The following is an 11,936-nucleotide window of genomic DNA, read 5'->3' as shown; positions in this document are numbered from 1 at the left end:
TTTTTTTTTCCCCCACTGGAGCCATTTTACCAACAACACAGAACATAAAACTTAAACAGTTTTTCAGATTCTAGAATTTGGGAAATAAACAAATTACCACAGACTGTGTCTCTGTTCTAGTAATTTGTTTGTATTTTTGTTGTTGTTTTGTTTTGGCTTCTGTTGTTTTGTTTTGGGGTTTTACCCAGAGGCACTCTGCCATTGACCTACTCCCACAACCCTTTAAATTTTTTGAAATAAATTGTCTTTAAAGTTGGTCTTGAACTTGTGATCTTCTTGCTTCAGCCTTTGGGTAGCTGGTATTAGATGTGTCCCCAGTTTCTACTAGTAACTTAAAAGAAGGAGGAATACATACCAATCAAGTAACTTATGATTTTACTAAAGATGACACGTGACACGTGTGCCTGTATGAGGAGTACACTGAATCTCAACACTGGACTTTTGTATTTAGCATGTCCTACCTTTTCTTGGGTCATAGAAGTTTGTCCATTGTGCTTAATAATTCATGGAAGCTCATAATTTCTTCATCTTTTACAACATAATTTGGTTAAATCTGAGCTACATCCCTGTCATTTTAGTGATCAACTGCTAGGATACAAAGAGTAAGCCCTGGAGTGTACACACCATATTTGCGTGTAATATTCTGAGCCCTGCCCACTGTGAATAATCCACTATCATTGCTGACACCTACTAGTGGATGGTTTGATTAAACAGTAGCTGCATAAACTGTGGTGCATGTACTTTCCTATACTGAATACTAGCACCCACTTTTCATGTCATAATTCTTAGCATTTCCTTGCAGATGTTTTTTATAGGTACATAGTGTTTATACATATAGTTTTGTGATAAACTGATTTTACTCGTTTCTTTAAAAATCAAATTAGAGGAGTAAAGCCCCTCCTTCTTCCAAATTTACAATGTGTTCATTTCCATTGTGCAGAGAAAGTAGGGTGCTTTCTGGTTTTGTTGTTGTTGTTGTTATTCATGTACTGAGTTTGCAAGGGCCCCAGCAGAGTAGAACAGAGTACAGTCAAGGGGTCAAGCACTAGCTCCACCAATGTGATCTTCCTGAAGTAACTTAGCTTCACTGATCCTACACTTTGTTATCCTTGTTCAGTGGTGATAATAGTGTATCTATTTCCTGTCATGATGTGGGGGCTCAGTGACAGCATTTTGTTGAAGCTTTAGGCACCACCTATGTACAACAGAGCAAGCACCATCTGAGGTTTCTGCTTGCTGGCTTTACAGTATATCTCAGAGAGATTAACAACTTTTATCTTTGAATCCTGAGAATTCACAAACCCTTGTTTTAGATGAAGAGGTGATTTAATGTAAATATAATGTTATATTCTTTCTGTGGCTTTCTCCCATGTAAATCATTAGCAGATGACTTTCTTGAGACCCAAACTGTCCTTTTCATATTGTAGAACAACATAAAGTTTTGACATCTCCTTGGGAACAGCACAGGTCACTAGAGTGTACAGCCAGGTGTCCCTGAGTGGACCACCTGTCTCAAGTTCTAGTATCTGGTTTCATGTTCAATTGATAGAATATTGTTCAAATTCCAGGTCTTAATTTCTGAGTAAATAAGTCATGGTTCAGAAATTAGTATTATAATGGTGTTTAACCTACAAACATACTTTTGTAGAATACTTTCTTTGGAAGCTTATACATAGTCAGTGATTTTCTCCTGGTTGAGTATTTTTACTTGAGTGCCATTTGTAGGATTGGTACATATGTGGGGGTAGGAGAGGGATGAGTGAGAGACATAGGACAGTGGAGAAGAGTGATGCAGAGGGGGAGAGACTGTAGGTAAGGAGGGCAATTCATCATTGCTGTCTATAGGAGCAGGTGGTCCTCCCTCTGTTCCCTCTTCTGAACCTCTTTTTTTTTTTTTTTTTTTCCTGGTGTCCANTTTTGGTTTTTTTTTTTTTTTTTTTTTTTGGTCTCTTGCTGGTAGCAATCTTCCCAGTCCTGAATATTGTGAATCTTTATGATTAAACTGGGGTCTTTCTTCTTCTTGAGCTAACTCTCTGCAGGTGTTCTTGACATGCCATGATTTAACTACCACAGAGTTGCTCAAAGTGCGCCAGTGTTGATCCTTAACACAGACACCTGCTATGAGGGAAGGAGGTGTGCATCCCAGCCTGCAGGTGACATGTTCCCCACTGTATGATGATGCAGCGTCACCTGAAGGCTCTTTATCAACTGAGCTCCTGGGCCACTTATCTGGCTGCACATCCAGGAATCCTGAGTCATTCTGGACACCTCCTTTTGGCTTTACCCTGTCCAGCCCATTGTTAGACCCTTCAAGTATAGCCCCAATCTGTCCCCCTCTCCCCACTACCCCCATGTAGGCTGTCACCAACTGTCACCCAGACTACTCACAGTCTCCTAACTGGTTCTACCACCATCTCTCTACATTCTGCACATGTAATTCCTTTGCACATGCATATATGTGCCTCTCCACACACACAGTTTGCTTGAAGCCCTTTTGTGGCTGCTCATTGCTCTTGAACCCCATATTGTCACAGGAGCTGCAGGCTGTTCTGTCTCTGTGCCTTACCCTCCCTTGTTTCCTATCTTCCAGCCTTCTTGACCTCCTCCAGTTGGTTCACTTTCTGCTGCCTTGTCTGTTCTCTTTCCCTTCACTAGAAAGTTGTCTGCCTAATGTTCATACAGCCTCTTCCCTGCTTACACTGTTTCCAATTATGTCACTTCTTTGCTGGGGATTTTCCCACCCCTCTTGTCCTCTCCTACAGCACCTTGCAAAATTTTTGTAGCTCTAATTTCAATACATATTTTTTTCTTGACAAACTTATTTAATACCTGCCTTTCCTGTGAGACTTGAAGCTTCATGGAGGCAGATACCATAATTATTTTTACGACTTTAATTTTTTAGAGCAGCTTTAGTTTTCCAGAAGTAGTGGGGAGGAGGTTAGGGGTTGCCCTGCCATTCAAGGCTCAATCATCCACAGATGTTTTTGTAATTACACTGATGAACCTGCACTGATGCATCATTAGCACCTAGTGTCCACAGCAGGGACTCTAAAGCACAGTTCTCTTGTGAGTTCTAGCATGGTGTTCTCCACACATTTTCTCCAAATGACTTCTTGCTCACATATTGCAAATATTTTTCAAACATTGATTTTTTTTTTAAATCCGTTTACATCTCAGGCTTCTTTGAGTTTCCCTCTGTTCTGCTTTCTGATGCCCTAGAAAAAAACTGGTGTGTAGGAGTTGGTTGGACTCTCTTCTTCCCTCACTCATGGCTTCTAATCACTTTTTAACCCCTACTTCTTTTATGTTTTCTGAACCCTTTTAAATGATACATTTTTTTTTATTTAGAAAATACATTTGGGGGCTAGAGTTGTAGCTCACTGGGAGAGCACCAGCCTTGCATGTGAAAGGCACTGGGATCAATCATCAGCACCACACAACAATAAGTAAAGAATGATATTGTGTCCATCTACAATTAAAAAAATACTAAAAAGAAGTAGATATCTATTCCTCTATGAATATCTCCATTGATATTGATCCATCCAGGCAGATATATGTTCTGATGGATAAGTAGACTTCCATATACTTGATATTTAGATAGGTAGGTAGGTACACAGGTAGTGGGAATATGGTGTATGTATTCAGTGTAAGAGGTCTTTCATTGCAGCATTGTTTAAAATAGCTGAAGACTGAAGATTACATTGAAGATAATGAAAAGAAAACATGGATGCAGTTAATGCTGAAAATCAGGTTGAACTGGAAGAAAAAATATGACTTTAATAATCAAGTGTTGGAACTCCAACACACACTTTTTTGTGTTTTCTTTTTTTTCTATTTTTTATTGGTTGTTCAAAACATTACAGAGCTCTTGACATATCATATTTCATACATTAGATTCAAGTGGGTTATGAACTCCCATTTTTACCCCATATACAGATTGCAGAATCACATCGGCTACACATCCACATTTTTACATAATGCCATATTAGTAACTGTTGTATTCTGCTACATTTCCTATCCTCTACTATCCCCCCTCCCCTCCCCTCCAACACACACTTGAATATCTCTCTGCAAGAGTAGTTTCAGTTAAAGAAGAAAATCCGAAGCTAAAATCAGAAAACCAAGTTCTTGGACAATATATAGAAAACCTCATGTCTGCTTCTAGTGTTTTTCAAACAACTGACACAAAAACAAAATAAAGTAAGGAATTGGTTTCCCTTCTGTTTTATGGAATTTCTGTTGATATTTTTTTCCTTTAAAACATGGATAGATTCCAAATGTTATAGTACTTTTGATTGTGGCTTCATCGAATATTTATAAAGATAATGGCAGATCTAGGCAAAATTATCTGAATAGCTGGAGACTTCCATGAGTTTGTGTATTATTTTAGTCTATGAATATGTACAAATATATTGTAGAGACCTTATAATGAAAACTGCATATATTTATGAGACTTGAAGATGGATGTTTTATCAAATTTGCTTTCATATATAGGTTTAGTGCTGTCTTTTATTATATAGGCTTAGTAAAATATATAATCAAATAACCACCATGTTGTGAAAAAGTAACCCAAGTCATGTACTGAATGCACAACTTTAAGTACTCAGTTCACCATCTTGTGCCTACCATTTCCCTTCCCTTAAGGAAAAAAAAAAATTTCTCATTAATGAAAGTAATTTTAATACTTAATCAATTATGAGAGTAACCTGACTCTAATTGTTGAAACTCAACCAAAATAAGATACTCTCTTAGGTAGGGTTTGTCCAGTGTGATATTTAGTAATAAGAGAGGATAGCTGATTTCTCTTTAAACAATTGAAGAAGGACTGAAATTATAAAAATGGTCTCATACTGGGAAGATTTATTTAAAACTTCCTTTTACATAAAATAACCCACTTGTTGCCTGAAAAGATAGGAGTTCTTAACATGTGTGTGCTCAAGATACAAAATTAAAAAAAAAAAAAAAAAAAAAAAAAAAAAAAAAAAAAACCAGAAATGGGGCAGGAAAGAACTAGGTCAGTACTAGTAAGCAACTCCAAATGTTTTCATTCCAGATTTGTGTTCTCTCTGGCAGAACAGATTTTGTCAGACAAAAGATACATATGAAAGTACATTAAGTTTGAATAATCTTATGTAAGCCACATATTAAGGAGATCAATTACCATTTGGTCTCAAGGACATTTACCCAGTAGATCAAGTCTTGAAAAAATTCTTGAGAGATTTTTTATGAACAGAATCATTAACACATGGTAGAATATACATGTAAAATAATGGTAATTTTAATCTTAGTATTTTAGTGTTTTATTCTCCCAGAATTTTTTGTAAATTCAACCATTTAGTTTGCAGAGATTTAGTCATTCTTTAACAATTTTTTTGAAATTTATTTTTCAGATTCCATTTGGTAAGTCTGTATTGGAAATAATATTAATATAAGAGGAAAAGAGATCTACTAACAGAGCTTATTATTATTAGTTTTGGCCTACTTTTAATCATGGAATAATTTTATATATTACTGTAAGATTTGACATATGACTTTACCTGTATAAATTACATAATTAAACTACAAACATTTTCCTTCACTTTTGTGACCTAATTTACAAAAATTTAAATTTTGTTACAGTTCAGCTTTATTGTTTAATAAAAAGCTCTTATAGAGGAAAAAAAAAGAACATTTTGACATTTCCACCATATGAAATACTTTAGGGAGTTTAAAAAACAAGCCAGCTTTATGTGAAATGATACTAATATTAAGATTGTATCATCAAATCAAAAAAGGAAGTTATAGAGAAATACCTCTTGTATACTCCCATTTGTGGAAAAGGAAGAAACACCACCAATGGCACACATGTGTGAACACATGTGCATGTACACATGTTGGGGACTGCAAATCAAGTCAAGATGGCGCCTGGCAGTTTGCCAGGAGTGGTGGTTTGTGAGGCAATGCCACGAAGCCATTAAGATGGTGGAGATTCTTATTGGCTGATTGCTGTATCTGGATGATGCTAACTGAGTCAAGCTGTGTGTAATCAGTTAGGTATATATACTGCTGTTGTTCCATAATAAAGCAGTTCCCGCTTCAACCTTCAAGTTGCTTGTCACCTCCCGGTTATTTTGCCCAGCCGGACTGCGGCATGCACACACACAAACACACACACATATACATATACACACACACAATTTTCTTTAGTATGTGCAGACCCCAGGCAGATGTTGATAAACCTAGCCTAATTACCTCCTAAGTTCAGGAGACATCTTGTCAAAAATTATAAAAAGTACATTTCTATTTTCTGTAAATACTAAGTTTTGTATTTGGCTTGGCCATATTTTGATGTTTCAAACTTGCTTGGTATACCTGCCCAAGACTTGGACTCACCCATGCCTGGCTTTTCCTGACCAGGTAACAACTCTCTCTGAAAACTTAGTGGTGCCTCATAAATTCTGATGTTGGGATCTGAATTTATTCCCTAACTTGAAATGTTGAGCCATGTAGATCACTATCCTGATATCTGCTTTTGTATTATACTTTTCAAAATTCTATTAACTGTAAGTTCTCAAGACATCCCCCTTGCAGCTTTTTGTGCTATAAAACCCCTTTCCTGAAAGTGGGGTGCTGATTTCTAGCCCATGTTGGAAGAGACAGTTGCTGATCAGCTCTCTTTGTGTACAAATAGAAGCTTGCTTTAGTTTGATTTAAAAATGAAGTTGATAATCGTTTCTTTGCATCTGGGTTCAACAAAGTACAAGAAGAAGCAGCAGTCGGTTCCTCTGGAGAAGGAAAGGCACAAACAGAAGGACCTGGGGGGAGATTTAACTTTCCAGTTATTCCTTTCTTTTGCCTTTTCAATATTTATGGTATTCAAAAGTAAAAAAAAATATTCACTTTATTCAAAAGTAAAAAATTGAAAATAAAAAAGTTTTGTTTAGCTTTAAAACAATGACTTATGCTGTGCTTTGAGGTTGGATCACTATCCCCTTCACAGCCATTAGGTTTGGTTGCCTGGACACAGGGAAGGCACCTGTGGCTCAGGTTTGATTTTTGTTTTACAGGACTCTGTTGGCACTAGAATGTCATGTGAATATATTGGATTAATACACTGAAGAAAAGGTGAAAAAATGAAGCCCCCCAAGAAGTAAGTTAAGTGACAGGCTGTATCCACCTGCAGAGTGCAGTTGGTGTGGCCATTGCAGATTGATGGAGATCTGGGTGTCTTGCTTGTACTTGGCCATTCACTGCAGATTCAAAAATTCATATGAGCTGAATCACATGTGTTTCTTCACATCTATGGTGGACAGTAGACTCTCAAGATGCTGAGAGTAAGAGCAAAGCTCAGTGTGTATTTGAGAGTGTTTTATAAAAAGACTGTTATTTCTAGTGTTTATGTGTGTGAGAGCACTTATATCTGAATTTATGACTTATGTGATTTGTTGTTTCTTAAGAATTGTTTACAATTTTATTTACTTTTATAAAGAAAACATGTTTGAGGAATAATTATAAAGTATGTGTTGCTATCCCTCTTTGAAGATGAGAAAGCCAAGCAGACACATGATGAGTGGCTCTGCCTGCAGTGCTGTGACCTGTACCTGTGGCAATGCTTATCTTTCTAAACCTCTGCATCCTCACTGCTAACAGTTCTTGAAGTTACCTGCTTCATAGGAAAGTGTTAGATATTAAATGAGCAGGTTTATGATGAATGGTAGCTGTTTTGTGATGCTATTATTTTCTCATTTATTCTTACTTAAATATTTAAGCCACTATTTGCAGGCCACACATTATTTTTCCCCACATTTTTTATTGGTGCATTCTATCTGTACATAATTTTGGGATTTGTTGTTATTTGTTGCACATGCACACAATATAACAATATCATTTGGCCAATATCACTCCCCAGCACTTCCCCCCTACCTCCACATTTCCCATCCCTTATTCTCTTTCCTTTATAGATCTCACTTTGATTTTTCATGAGAACCACCCCTACCTTTCTTTTCTTTTTTTTTCTCTCTAGCTTCTGTGTATCAGAGAAAACACATGACCTTTGACCTTCTGAGTTTGACTTAGTTCACTTAAAATAATGGTCTCTAGTTCCAACCATTTTAATGCAAATGACATTATTACTTTTTATGGCTGCATAATAAAACTGTATATTAAAATTATGTATATAGCCCAGCAAGATGGTGCATGCCTCTAGTCCCAGCAACTTGGAGGGCTGAGGCAGGAGAATCACACATTCAAACCCAATCACAGCAACTTAGTGATACTCTAAGCAACTCTGCAAGATCTTGCCTCTAGTAAAGTATTAAAATAAAGAGCTGGGGATTTTGCTCAGCATTAAGTGCCCCTGAGTTCAATTCATGGTACCAAAAGAGAAATAATAATCCTGTATAAATACCACATTTTCTTTATTAATTCATCCATTGATGGACAACTAGGCTGGATCCATAGCTCAGTTTGTGTTCTGTGCTGCTATTAATATGGGTATGCATATATTGCTGTAGTAAGATGATTTTAATTCTGCCATCCATATTGAAGTGTTGTAAAACAGGGTCATATTATGATTCCATGCCTAGTCTTTTGAGGAGTGCCTCCATACATATTTATACACTTGTACTAATTTGTAATTATATCAAATATATATATATATATATATATATATATATATATATATATATATATATATATATATTATTTTTCGCTATATCCTCTCTACCATTTAATATTATTTGTTTTCTTGATAACTATGATTGTGACTGGTGTGCAATAAAATTTTAATGATTTTTTTTGTTTTCCTTTTTTTCTTCTTTTTATTAGAACTTTATGGTTGTATATAGTAGTTGGATTCATCCTGATGAACTTACACATGCATGGAATTCAATTTCAGATCATGACCCCTCTTTTATCTCCCATCATTCCTTCCATTCTCCAACCTCAGTGGAGTTGATTTGCATTTCCTTAGTTGCTAATAATATTGAAATTTTTTTCACATGTTTGTTGGTCATTTTTTCTTTCTTCTTTTGAGAAATTCCTCTTTGATTCATTTGCACATTTATTAATTGGGTTATTTGATTTTTTGGTGTTAAGTTTTTTGAGTTCTTTATATATTCTATATATTAATCCTTTGTCAGAAATCTGCTAGGGTAGCTAGCAGATTTTCTTTTATTTTGTAGGCTATCTCTTCACTTTCTTCATTTTTTTTTACATAGTGTACAGAAGTTTTTTAGTTTAATGCTATTCCAATTTTAACTCTATTATTTCCTGAGCTTTAGAAGTCCTATTGAGAAAGTCATTGTGCCTAAAAATTAGAGTATTTACCCTATGTTTTCTTTTAGGAGTTGCCTAACTTCTGGTCTAATTATTAGGGCTTTTATTGATTCTGAGTTGATTTTTTTTGCAGGGTTACAGATAAGGGTCTTGTTTTATTCTTCTACATTTGGATAACCATTTGTTTAAAAATTCTGTCTTTTCTCTAGTGTATCTTTTGTTGTCTTTGTCAAGGATCAGATAGATGTCTGCAGATGCGTGGCTTTTTCTCTATGTCTTTTATTCTGTACTATTGATGAAAACTATTTATTATAAATAACAGGTGTGAGAATGTGGTAAAAAAATATCATGGAGATAAAAATAAATTATCCCCTGACTAGCTCTGTTGTATCCCCAGGCCTTGGCTCCCCCAGATAAACATGAAACCCAAGTGGAAATGTTGTACCTGTTGAAAATGCAGTCTTACCAGCCAGGGCTTACCCCAATAGGCTGCACAAACCAAGCTCAGTGCTTCCAGAGAGAGATGATGGAAGCTGTGTCAGGACCTTGAACATTATTATGTTCTATATGTGTTTTCCAAATGTGTGGACAGCCTCAAAGATGTAATTTTATGGTATGTTTCATACATTTATGTTTTAAAGCAATCCTTTCCGTTCTGTTCAGTTTCAAGTGTGTCTAATGGTAGCAGATGAGCTATCTGCTATTAGAATCTACTTAAAAAACACATGAAAACATTGAAAACTGGGAATTTTACATTGTCCATTTTTCTCTGAACAGTATTTCCAGTCCATTTTCCCCACTCTATATCATGGGTGATGTTCTTTTGTCCACCAGTCTTTGCCTTTGAGTCAAATTGCAAAAACAGTTGCAGTGTTTGTTCACATACACACTTTTTGTTATTAAAAAGCTATTCTATGCAGTGAACCAAAAATCGCTGCTGTTTATCAAAAAAACTCCTGTTAAATGATCTTTTTGGTGATAACTCAATCAAGTCTTTGTTGATTTTTTTAAGAATAAAATAATTAGAACCACCTAACTTAGAAACGAATTCATTATTCTCTCATTAGAGCCATTTATATTCTTTATGGTTTTGGGAATGTATATAAAAAGGGCATTATTAGTGCTAAAAAAATTTTTTTAAAAATAAAAACCTCTGCCACATGACCAGCACGTTAGCTTCATACTAGAGGTTCCAAACATAGAAGTTAACTAGTGAGATCAAAATAAAGACACATAAACTCAGTTTACCTTTTTCTTGCCCAGCTCAGAGACAGCCCTTCCCGGCTCCTGCCTCCAGCCACCTGGCGGCAGCTAGGTTTACACAAGAGACCAGCAGGAAAGAGGCAGGAGCATGCCAGAGAGTGGGATTTTATTGGGAAACAAAAAATTCAGGGGAAAATTTCATCTAATGAAGTGTGAGAGAGGCAGCATTCCAAAGCAGGGTCAGTGATTGGTTTCCAGATCAGTGGTCAGCCACACCCCCACATGGATAAGCCCTTGCACCTGGAAAGGGCGGGAAAAGCTCTGATTCAGCTGGTATGAGTGCCTCACACTCAGTCAGGGAGGTATCTCAGTCACGTTGCAAGAAAGGCTTCCCACAAAAACCCAAACACAACAAATAAATATTCCTGTTTCTCTTTCATCTGAATAAGAAAATGGAATTATAAATGTCATGTTATTTTGCAAGCATACCATAATTAATTTTTATACTATTCTCTGTGTGTGTATAGTGTGTGTAATGTATATGTTTGTGTTTCACTAACACCTTGGGATACAATTTACCTTGTCCCATTAATGTATTTTTCCCCCATGCAACCTAGTTGGTAAAAGCTGGCTTTCACTTTCAAAATAAATTTTTAAAATAATTGTCTTTTGTCATAAAATGTCTGACTTTCTTTTCTGTTTAATCAAATGGGTTAATATATGTCCATGTAATAACTATCTCAGTTCTGATTTCTAAATTTAAAACAGTGTTTGCAGTATGTTCTCTAGAGGAGCCCAGTCCTCTCTCTGTAGTATTAAATAAAAACTTCTCTCATCTGGAGTCTGTATTATTCCTTAATTCTCCATGAGACACTATTTAATTTTTAATCCATTTGCCACAGTTAAGGAATTGATAGTAACTGGCATCAACATGGATGCAGGTCAGCATAACCAGAAATGTTGGAGTTTCAAACTCATTTTAAAGAACTTTGGCAACATCACACCAAGTTGTGCGTTCACACACCTTCTCAGCAGGCAGCTCTACCTTTGGAGAGATGCCCTGGAGAAAGGGTGTGCCAATAGACATGCAAGTATTGCCTTATCAATATTATTTGCATTAGCAAAAAAAAAGAAAGAAAGAAAGAAAGAAAGAAAGAAAGAAAGAAAGAAAGAAAGAAAGAAAGAAAGAAAGAAAGGCACGTTATTGGGGGTTGGTGCAATATTCTTCAGTAGGAAAATGAATGATTTTCATTTGCATTTCCCTAGTTGCTAATAATGTTGAACATTAGTTATAAATTTCAATATAGGCAAACATAAAATATAGCGTTGAGGATAGAAAAAACATCTCACCAGGTGATATAAATCGAGACACCATACAAAGGCAGTCACAAAATACATGTGGAAATTAGTTATATACTGAAAGTGCTCTTGGAAGTAAGTAGGAAAATTATGGACTACTGAGTCAGTGGCACTCAGAT

This window comes from Marmota marmota, unplaced genomic scaffold (assembly GCF_001458135.2).
Source record: "Marmota marmota marmota unplaced genomic scaffold, marMar, whole genome shotgun sequence".
NCBI lineage: Eukaryota > Metazoa > Chordata > Mammalia > Rodentia > Sciuridae > Marmota > Marmota marmota.
This window is presented reverse-complemented; position numbering follows the sequence as displayed.